Genomic DNA, 7,408 nt, shown 5'->3' with positions numbered 1-7,408 from the left:
TAATTCGATGCATAAAGAAAAGACATCCTTAGGCCACTTTTTCTTGCGTTGTGAACACTATTTTAAGCCCCATTTATGGTGTTCAAATTAAACATCTCAGAGTTGCTGGAAGCTTCTTGTGTTAATGGAATCCCACACAGTGGATTGTGTGGGGAGGAGAGCAGATGAATCTGTATTCCCCGAATGTGTCTGGGCAAAAATCAATAAATGCAAGCACAGCTACTCGCTTCTGACGGCTGTCCCTGTCTTTGCATGGCGGACTAATAGAAAAATAATAATTAAATCCAAATCACCACATTAATTTGTTTTCCATCAGTCTCAGGAGAGATCTTTTTTTTTTTGTGTCCTGTTTCTTTAGTGGCTCATTATACTTTCTAATCAAGACAAAAAAAGTCCCTCTTTTAGACAGACATGCTGTCTCCCTTCCCCCTTCTCTTCCCTGTGGTGTGCTTTCTCGCATTGCAGTCATTGTGCTGGCACTTATTATGTTACAAATGGCCGAGGTACGGCAGGCATTCTCAGTGTGCATGCAAAGAGGGCCCACCCTTCTACGCTGCTAGTGCCTTCTCCTAATGACGATGCTCAGAGTGCCCCCCGACGCCGCCCTCTCCCCCATCCCCGCCCCCATGTGCTCTCTTTAATGAAGATTCTCCAATGCAATTAAAAAATCCTTGCTTCTTGCTGCTACTGTATGACAAACAGAGCCACTGTCATTCCTCATGGCCTGTCATTCCTGCTACAAGAGGCGGAGGAGATGGAGAAATACACCAGGGTGCCAGTGGCTAGAGACACAGATTGAGAGGATTGTGCGTGTGTGTGTGTCTGTGTTTGAAGAAGAGCAAAACCCCCCATCTCAACAGGTAATGGAAAGGGGCAGAGAAGAAAATCAATGACCAAAGAACATGGAGAGCAAGCTTATAAAATGGCTTTAACTGCACACCACAAGCTGAATAAGGGGTTCTGTGTCCATCCACCAAACTCGGGTGATCATGAATGTTTTATCAGACCCCACCCCATCACCACCTCCCCCACCCCCCTTCCTTTTATACATAAAAATGATTTCTGAGCAACATCTTTGCAATTCTTGCAGCGACATCAAAACCGTCAGGGTGACACTTTTGGGAGGCCGTGACATAACAGCGTAGAGAGTAAGCGACAGGATACATTTATGGTCATTCATAATGTTTATGAAGCATTCATATGAATGTGCCTGTAAACCAACACTCCATCACGCCGCGAACAACGAGTTCATTGTTTGCGTGTGATTTATGAGGTGTCCATAAACTAACAGCAAACTGTTTGTTAATTCAGTATAATATGCGTTGAAATGGATACAACCAGGGGTGACGTGTGGAGAGACACACACCAGTTGGCTCTGGCTCTGTGACCCATCCTCATCCTCGACAGGGTGGGGCGTATAAGAACAGTTGCCCACTCCATCTGCAAAAAAAAAGAAAAAAAAAGCTCCCCACCACCCCACCCCCTTGTTGTTTTCCAGTTGAATGAAATAATCTTCCCCCGTCTGGAAACCCAGTCTGGGTCAGAGGGCCTGCTTTCAGCCTGTTGCTTATTGTGTGTTCAGAAGAGGAGGTAAAGCATACAATTATAGGCACAGATGGCTGTCTTTGCTAGGCAATGTATTGATCCTATCCCGTGGCAGATCTGTCCCATTTCTCTTTTTGTTTGGCAAATGGCTCCTAAATTAGAGGCAGTGTGGACCTCATTTGTATTTGTTTGATCATGTATCGTCTTCTGAGGGATCATCATTTGGTCAGTTAATAGTGAGGCACACGAGGAATTTCAGAGACTCAGTATTGAGAAATAAAAATAGATAGATGGAGATGGATAGATGGATAGATGGATAGATTTGTGCATACATGATTCTCTAATATAAACCATCAAGATGTTTAACCGATTAAGTCATTTAACAAGCAACATGCAAAATAGTATCTGCTACCAGGTTATACTAAGAATGAATGCAACTTCATTTATAAAACTCTATTACAAATAAATCCATAAAGCAAACATAATCAAGTGTTGTTGTGTGAAATATGAGGAGGATTGAAGGCTGTACGGCATGCAGGTATAGTGTGATGTAGTTTCTGTAAATCCACCTTTTAAGGCTTAAATTCAAACCATAATCGACATAAAACATATTTGCTAGAACTGATCAAAGTTACATTAAAGTTGTGTCTTTTATAGGAGAAAAACACAAATGTATGTTTTTTTAAAATTATTATTATTATTATTTTAAATGCAGCCTATGTATTATGTTATTTGTTTACACTAGTGGCCGATAATCGCCACATAGGTCCGTGTGCTTTAAGACGCCGCTAACAACACGATAAATAAAGTTACCGCTACGTCCCTGTGTGCTTAATGACAACGTCGCATTTAAAGTAATAACGGCCAATGACTGTATCCTTCGCTTACTACGGCCGCTGCACAAATAATAAGTTTTCTTTGTGTGGCAGTAGTGAGCTGACGTCAGGTCGGTTCCTTGAAGTGGAGCTGAATAAACCTTGAGAAGAGTCTCCTTCAATCTGCTGTTAGTAACTAACACACACACACACACACACGCTCACTCACTCACACACCGAGACTCAATTACTGCCCAATTCCCTTCTTTATCATTCGTCCCCGACCTCTCTTTCATAACCAAACCCGACCAAGGAAAAAAAGAGTCGAGAAGAAGACCGACCCGAAGTGACAGTTGAACTAAAAAAAGCCCACGTTGGAAATAAGTAAAGTGTCGAAACTAAAAAAAGGTAAGTGTTTTATTTCACCGCCGCTGTTTTAGCCCCTCATCTCAGAGCGAGCGATGAGCTGCGTAGAGCTGGCTTCGGCTCGACTTTCTTAGCTTCTTCTTCTTTTCATTCCAGCTTGTGTAAACTGGTTAATAGATAGTTGCTCGTGTTACGGTGGATTTCATCGAGTCGGTGTTTTCGGCAGCGGTACATTTAGTCAAACGCGTAAAGTTGTTTCCTCTCTTTCTTTAATACAAAAACGAAGTGTTTTCCCTCTCCTGAGTGGCGACCTGATAGTGGGAACCGTCTTTGTGTCCCTCTCTCTCCCTTTTTCTCTCTCGCGCACCGTTCGCTCCGCGCTTATTTTGAGAACTTGTTACAAATGTTGAGGAATTAAACTTTTGACTGTGTTTATGGTGTTGTCTGTTCTGCTTATTTGTTGTTGTTATATCAACCGTGTGACTGGCGTATATATTGTGTGCTTGGGTGTTCGCAAAGCCGTCACCGTCAAAGGGGGGAGAAGCGTTAAGCAGCATGCGAGGAGCCGGACTGCCGCTGGTCCGTTAAAATCCATCCAGTTTAATAGTCCCTCGACGCGAAAATAAAACAATTAGCGACAAAATACATACATGTCCTCCTTTCGGTTCGGATTAACTTGGACGTAAGGTGTAATATTCATATCTTTGTCAGAGTTTTTTTGGAGCTGTTGGTGTTTGCTTGTCCTATTGCTGGCCAGCCTGCCGCGGAGCTGCAGTCGCGGTCGCTTCCTCAAACCGAGAGGCACGCAGCTAGCAGCCGCTTGGCCGAGTTGTTGAAATTCATCCCTTTGTGTATATTACAATATCCTCCATTTTTTTCTGCCCCTTCCAAAACAACAAGCCTCTCGCCATCTTGGTTATTTTAAATTCGTCCCCTAAGCACCCCCGCCCCCCCCCACACTAACTATCTCTCTCACACAAACACACGGGCTACTTTAAAAGGAAATGGATCCACGCTTCTGTCTTTTTTTTTTTTTTGTTGCAAGTTTTACCAAAAAGTTTTAGACTTGCTAGAAAAACGGGTTTGAGACGCAGGGTCGCGTCCCGTTTGTGGTTTTTAGGAGGAAGATGAAGGTGGTTAGCAGATTGTCAGCGATGATTATTTGAAGGCAGTTTGTGTTCGTGGTCGAGACGTTTGCTTTAAAAAAGCAAATGTAAAGTGACGTAGTGTGATATCTGCGGATTGTGTTTTAGGAGAGAGACAGGTGGACATGGTGGCACAGCCTCAATTAAACGAAAGCAGTCGGGCTATTTTTAAACGAATATGTTGTTTAATGTGATTTGAAAGTTTACTCAGTGCTGCCTTATGTTTATCTTTGCAACTGAGCATGAATGAATGAAGGAAAGAAGGAAGGAAGGAGGAGGGAAGGACAGATATTAATGACCAAGGATTCCATTAAGGGAAGAACAGTCAAAATGAAAATGTAACTGCATGTCACTGCCAAATAACAAGTGATTAGACATCCTTTGAATGTCAGAGTTGTTTGAAATAATCATGTGATTAAAAAAGGTATTTACTGCCCTTTAAAGAAACCTTTATTGGTGTACTCGTGTTGTTTACACAGAGTTGAATTGATGTATGACTGATGGACATGTTTAAGACGTGCACACTCGCACATGCATCAGCACCGCTTTAATCCCCCTCTGACTGAGCTGAGACACTGGTTTGCAACAGTTTAGACAGGAGACTCTTGAAAAATGGTGACCTCGTTTAATTTCTGTCATCCATCTTACACAAATAAAAGGTGTTATTTTAGCTCCTGCATTCGCTCCGTCCCTCACAGTTAAAACTTGATCCCACTTTCTTCCCCCTGTGTCCTGTAAAGCAGTTCAAGAAAGAGCATAGGATGAGGGATGAGGGATGGGGGGGGAAACAAACGGAACAAATGCTTTGAAATGGAAAATCTGATCATTTCACCTCCCACCTCTTTTGTTTGCCCGTTTATTGCTGCAAAGCTGGAGTGCAGAGGAGCAGATGTTTAGCCAAACATGAAGGCGCGGTGCCTCTGTCCTTATGGGGATGGCTCTCCCTCCTCTCACTGCTGATGCATCGACATGACAGCTGCTTGATTTCATGGAGCTGCTAAGAAGCCATTAGTGGTATCAGTGAATTGAAACGGAACAGTGTCTCGCAGCTTTCCACCACTATTATAAACTATCTGTTGTTGGAGAATGTGTGTCTTCATGTATGCGTGCGTGTGTGTGTGTGTGTGTGTGTGAGTGTGAGCTGCAGTTTCAACAAGACATGCTAATATATTTGTGCAATGTGTTTTCCCATAATTTGAGAGAGAGAGAGAGAAAGAGAGAGAGAGAGAGAGAGCAAGAGCAAAAGTGAAGAAAGGGGAACAAATCTGTCAGAGTTTGTTTGCCATGTTGGTTTGAAATGAAAGCACACTGTGCTACCTCAAGCACACTCAAATCAGAGATGTCTCTTCTTGCCAGGCCAAGAAAAAAAAAAAAAAAATCAACTCTCGGCTTGAGTTTCATCCTCTCTCTCTCTCTCTCTCTCTCTCTCTCTCTCTCTCTCTCTCTCTCTCAAATTGGAACTGTTGTTTTTGAAGAGATAAAGGAGGACTTCCGCTTGACTTGAACATTCAGGAATTAAGGATAGACATAGTTAAGCCCTATTTGCATGTCTACCAAAGTCACAGCAAACGGTTGCTATTGACTAAGCTGATTAGGTGAAATTAGGTTCACGAGCTCTGTGTCTGGGGGTGCTGAATCTGACAGAACTTGGACAGCTTTTGAGACGACAATCCCATGTGCACACATGGCTATATTCTCTATAATCCTCTACGATTGAATATGGGGCTCTCTGTTTTGTCTTCTTCTCCGTGGAGGAAACCCATAGTGTGTGTTCTTTTGTAAGTGAAGCGAGATTTATTAGGCGTGCACGATGTGTGCTTATCGATCAAGTTATCAGTATGTTACAGTATCACTTTGCACCGGGAGTAATATCAAAAGGAACTTATCAGCCATGCGAATGACTCGTCTGTCAAATACACGTGCATTATGAGTGTTCACCTGAGTTTATCAATGTCATAACACGTCATATTTCTGTCATCATTTCTCATAATCGTCGACTTTTGTTACAACTAAGTAGCACTCAGTCCCACGTTTTTGTGTCAACCCAAACTTGTTTTTCGCTAGCGGCAAACTAGTGAGTCTAGTCGCCACTTAAGGGTTCACCTGCTGCTAAAAAACAAAAAGTGCAATAACAAAGTAAATGTCACACCAAAAGTGTGGCGATCCCCTTGACTGATTGCAGAAACCTTTAGTGTTATTAAAGTAGGACGGGAAGTAATAACGCAGAGAGTTTGCATCTGTACCAAGGATCCCACTTATAGGACAGTTTACTTTAAACTGACGTGTTTGTGTCCATATTGGTGTCAGTGTTGGCAAACATTACCATAGAAATGCTAAGGTGTGAAAAATAAGTATATTTTAAGTAATATTTCAATATTGTAAATTCCTAACAGTGTGAGTTTGCTGCTAATTAAGCCTATCACTGACTTAACCCTGAACCACAGTACTGTATTTTCTATGTGACATGATACAACGTAATATCTCTTGCATTACTCCTCTCATGTAAGCTTAGTTTACCTTTTTTTATGGATGGATTATGTATAACTCCTATCCTGAATATCCCATGCCATTTCTATCAGTATTTTGTATTTAGACAGAGATTGATTAGACCTACAAACAGTCTATTGATAATAATGGCCATCTGTCAAATCTCTGCATGCTAGTGCTGACACAGAGCTGAGACATTTAAGAGAGGAAGTTGGTCTGTTGGTCTGTTAACCAAATGATTCAGGAACTAATGTTAGACAGTCTCCTGATCACGATTCCTCATCCCTTCGCTGACCATCGCTCAGCCATTCACACATAAATGTTCACACACACACACACGCACACACACACACACACACACACACACACACACACACACACACACACACACACACACACACACACACACACACACACACACACACACACACACACACACACACACACACACACACACACACACACACACACACACACACACACATAGACACCAATAATGACAAATGAAATAATGCGCCAAGAAACGGAGGACTACTTTTCCAAGTAGACATTAATCCTATAAAGGCTAATGGTCCTTTTGAAAAGAAGCCACATTTTAGCAAAAGCCCTAAAAGCTTCCAGGCATTAGACTGATCCCGCCTCTTATTGTTACGCATCAAATCGACGCTGCTGTGCGTCTCGTCTCGGCCCCCTACTGTTCCGCTAGCCGTGCGTCGTTAACAGGCCCACGCAGGCAGCTCACGTATTGATACGTGTTTACATGGCCTTGCAGGTTAATGTCCTCTCAGCAGGAAAGTTTGTTAGCTCTCAGATGATCTACCTCACCTTATGTTACCTTGCTATTTTAGTAACACCACAGGTTCGGCTGGATGTCCCGATAATCATCAGGGCACACACATCATTGTCTAAAGTGCAACGCTCGGCGACGGCCACTTTCAAACGCGAGCCTCTTTAGATATTCGGGCCAGATTTGAGCAGAAATGTCTGTGTAATGAGAAATGCATCTGTGTTTTTAAAAGCCAAGCTATAGCGAGATATGGGCACATACCC

At 42.6% G+C, this 7,408-nt stretch overlaps 1 protein-coding gene across 22 annotated transcripts in view; it reads left to right on the top strand.

Annotated features, from left to right (window-relative positions):
- Positions 1-2,460: 2,460 nt before the first annotated feature.
- The window catches only part of baz2ba (bromodomain adjacent to zinc finger domain, 2Ba), a 63,617-nt gene continuing 58,669 nt past the window's right edge, over positions 2,461-7,408 (top strand). For all 22 annotated transcript variants that reach the window (XM_031846924.1, XM_031846921.1, XM_031846923.1 and 19 more), the window contains exon 1: positions 2,461-2,768. The gene's annotated coding sequence lies outside the window, so the exon portion shown is untranslated. The remainder of the gene's footprint in view (positions 2,769-7,408) is intronic.

Source organism: Anarrhichthys ocellatus, unplaced genomic scaffold, assembly GCF_004355925.1.
Source record: "Anarrhichthys ocellatus isolate YVR2014 unplaced genomic scaffold, GSC_Weel_1.0 scaffold6, whole genome shotgun sequence".
Classification (NCBI taxonomy): Eukaryota; Metazoa; Chordata; class Actinopteri; order Perciformes; family Anarhichadidae; genus Anarrhichthys; species Anarrhichthys ocellatus.
The sequence above is the reverse complement of the archived record's forward strand: the minus strand, read 5'-3'. Positions and strand labels throughout refer to the sequence as shown.